Consider the following 4,186-nt stretch of genomic DNA (forward strand, 5'->3'; position numbering starts at 1 on the left):
AGTGATCTGCCCACCTTGGCCTCCCAAAGTGCTGAAATTACAGGCATGAGCCACAGCGCCTGGCCTGAGCTCTCTCTGAGCTGCAGTTAATAAACTAGCAGAATGTGAGCTAGAATCTGCAGCAGATTATTTTTGTCTCTGCATGGAAAAAAAAAAACGGTAAAAATGAAGCCAACTCAGAGGCGAGCAAGGCAGCTTTTCTTTATGGAATGACTTGGGGACCCAGACTGCTTCCCTTGTGTGACTCTGCCATCTTTAGGACCTCAGTTCTCTTTGGCTCTAGCAAGCAGAAGAAGAACAAAAATGGGGATTCTCCATCCACTTTAAAAAAATCCAGCCTAGAAGTGATACATGTCACTTCTATTCTCATTCTATTGCAAAGCATTAGCCATCTGGCCACACATAGATACAAGGAGGGTGGGAAATGGAGTCCCTGCATGGGAATCCATCTTTAAGAGACAACTCCATGCTATGGAATGAGCAGCACAAATTTTTGGAGGAGCCCCAGTCATCTCTGACACCCGCGGGGATAATAAAGGGACAGGAAATATGGCTGGGAAGATAGGGTAGGCAAAGTTTTGAAGGTCCTGAAACATGTAAAATTATTCAGACTTCATTCTATGGACAATAAAAAGCCATGAAAAGCTTTGAGCAGGAGGATAGATGGTCACATCTACAATAGAAAGATAATTCTGAAACAGGGTAAAAGATGAAACAAGGGCTGGGTGCAGTGGCTCACGCCTGTAATCCCAGCACTTTTGGAGGCTGATGCAGGTGGATCACCTGAGGTCAGGAGGTCAAGCCCAGCCTGGTCAACATGGTAAAACACCGTCTCTGCTAAAAATACAAAAATTAGCTGGGTGTGATGGTGCATGCCTGTAGTCCCAACTACTCAGGAGGCTGAGGCAGGAGAATCGCTCGATCCTGGGAGGTGGAGGTTGTAGTGAGCCAAGATCACACCACTTCACTCCAACCTGGGCGACACAGCAAGACTCTGTCTCAAAAAATAAAAAAGAAAAAGAAAAAGAAAAAAGAAAAGAAAGAAAAAGAAAAGAAACAAGGTTGCTATGGTTTGAATATGGTGTCCTGGTGTCCCCTCCAAATTTCATGTTGAGACATAATGCCCACTGTGATGGGATTAAGAGGTGCACATTTTGGGAAGTGATTAAGTCATTAAGTCATGAGAGCTCCACTGCTGTAAATGGATTAATCCCTTTATAAACAAGGATTCGGAGAGAGTTTACCCCTCTAGTCCGCCCTCCTTCCACCAGGTGAGGATGCAGCAACAAGGCACCATCTTGGAAGCAAAAAGCAGCCCCCACTGGACACCAGTGCTGACTGAGACCTTGGACTCCCAAGCCTCCAGAACCAAAAGAAATAAATTTCTGTTCTTTTAAAATTACCTAGTCTGTGGCGTTTTGTTACAGCAGCACGAATGACGAAGACAAAGGTGTATTGGCTATATCTAATAGAGCCTCTTTAGATTCTCTTGATATGTGGACCCCAAGCTGCTGATTTCAACCCAGCAGCTGCCATGCCTCTTGTCTACATTATATCCTTTCTTCAACTTTCTTTAGGTTTTATCTGGTATTCTTTTTACAGTTTCTTTCCTTCCTTCCTTCCTTCCTTCTTTTCTCTTTCTTTCCTTTTTAGAGGCAGGGTCTTGCTCTGTTGCTCAGGCTAGAGTGCAGTGACTCCATCATAGGTCACTGTAGCCTCTAACTCCTGGGCTCGAGCAGCTCAGCCTCCTGAATAGCTAGGACTATAGGCATGCACCACTTTGCCTGGGTTTTTTTTTTTTTGAAACAGTTCTGTCACCCAGGCTGGAGTGCAGTGAAGCAATCTCAGCTCGCTACAACCTCCACCTCCTGGGTTCAAGAGACTCTTTTGCCTTAGCCTCCCAAGTAGCTGGGATTACAGGCGCCCACTGCCACACCCAGCTAATTTTTGTGTTCTTAGTAGAGATGAGGTTTCACCATGTTGGCTAGGCGTGTCTCAAACTTCTGACCTCAGGTGATCTGCCTGCCTCAGCCTCCCAAAGTGCTGGGATTACAAGTGTGAGCCACCATGCCCGGCCTGCCTGGTTAATGTTTTCGAAAAAAATTTTGTAGTGATGGGGTCTCACTACGTTGCCAAGGCTGGTCTCAAATTCTTGTCCTCAAATGATCCTCCTGCCTCAGCCTCTCAAGTGCTGGGATTACGGGCATGAGCCACCGTGCCTAGCCTACAGCTTCTTGAGATAGAAGCACTTCTTCTTTTCTAATATATTTATTAAGCTATAAATTTCCCTGTAAGCACTGCGTTAGGTATATTCCACACATTATGCTATGTCACATCTTCATTGTCATTCAGTTTTCATTTCTGTTGTGAATCTTTCCTTGGCTCATGAGTTATTTAGGTCTGTTTTCCTATTTTTGCATTCTGTCTCTATCAACAAACAAATAAAACAAAGGAAAATAAAACCCTTAGGAAAAAAATCTATTGAGTGATTTCCAACAATAACATATGAAAGGGTTTAGGGATATAGCAATTTCTATTATTGCCCATGAGAGCTAACTAAAAAGCGCTAATTACATAATGGAGACAACTTCAAAGAACCAAAACTGCCCAGCTATAATTGAGTGTCTTTCCCACTAGCCCATAACTATGAACCGTGATAGCTTAATATCATCTCATACTTACCTCTGGTCTAATAACACACCTCTTTACTCACACTAATTTTCTTTCTCAATGTAGAGAAATCATTTGGGAGTACATGTACAGTTTTGACTCTGGAGTTTCATGACTTCAAGGCACCTTATTATCAGAAGCCCTTGCAAGGAACTTGTAGTAAACTTTTGTTGTGTTAACTGCACTCTGTGGTTCCCCCCAGCATCTTCTGGAGAAGTCAGAGCCTGTGCCCTGCAAGGCTGTGCTTCACCTGAGCCCATTAACAATGGAACGAGGCCAAAGAAGTAGGGCTTCCCCAATCTAGATGGAAAACTAGGCTGATGGTGAAGGTGGGGGGTCACAATTGACCCAGTTTCTAGGAGGCAGCTGCTGACCCGGCAGTCCATTACATGGTGGAAGCCCAGGGAAGGCCAGAATACTTCTAGAATCACTGGCTGTGGCTCGGAGGGGACCTGGGAATACATAGCTGAGTCAAGTGGGGAAGGCATGTGAGTTGAATGCAATACAGCATATTTTATAGTATACAATTAAAATTTGTAAAGATAATTTTATTGCTAGCATTAGATGATAGAGGAAAGGAAAGGAAGAAAAGCATAATAGTTTTACCATTGTTCATAGCAGGAAGTGAACATCTCACCTAACGTCTAAAGAAATAGAGAACTGAGTCTAAGTATATTGCATACATTTGCATATATTCACCAGAATAAAAATACAACTTTCCTAAAGATTAGATGACATGGGTGAGAAAAGACAACTAACTTTCCTATGCAGAAGAAATCCAAAATATTATGTAGATACTCTACTTCTATTAGATTTGTATTGCTGCTGTAACAAATTACCACAAATGTCGTGGCTGAACACAATACAAACTTCTTATCTTACAGTTCTGGAGGTCAGAGGTCTGACACGCCCCTCACTGGGATAAAAGCAAAGGGTCAGCAGGCTGTATGGCTCCCTGCAGGCCCTAAGGGAGGATCCATACCCTTCTCTTTTCCAGATTTTAGAGGCTGCCCATTTTCCTCAGCCCACGGTCCTTTTCATCTTCAAAGCCAGCAATGGCAAGTTGAATTCGCATGTCCATCACTCCAACCTCCTTTTCTGCCTCCCTCTCCCAATTTTTTTTTCCTTTTTCTTTTCTTTCTTTTTGAGACGGAATCTCGTTCTGTCACCCAGGTTGGAGTGCAGTGGCGCAATCTTGGTTCACTGCAACCTCTGCTTCCCAGGTTCAAGCAATTCTCCCTGCCTCAACCTCCCAAGTAGCTGGGATTACAGGTGCCTACCACACCTGGCTAATTTTTGTATTTTTAGTAGAGAGCAGGTTTCACCATGTTGTCCAGGCTGGTCTTGAACTTCTGACCTCATGATCTGCCTGCCTAGGTCTCTGAAAGTGCTGGGATTACAGGCATGAGCCACTGTGCCCTGCCTTATTTTTCTTTCTTTCTTTCTTTCTTTCTTTCTTTCTTTCTTTCTTTCTTTCTTTCTTTCTTTCTTTCTTTCTTTCTTTCTTTCTTTCTTT

The sequence above is a fragment of the Colobus angolensis genome, unplaced genomic scaffold (genome assembly GCF_000951035.1).
Source record: "Colobus angolensis palliatus isolate OR3802 unplaced genomic scaffold, Cang.pa_1.0 Scaffold117, whole genome shotgun sequence".
NCBI lineage: Eukaryota > Metazoa > Chordata > Mammalia > Primates > Cercopithecidae > Colobus > Colobus angolensis.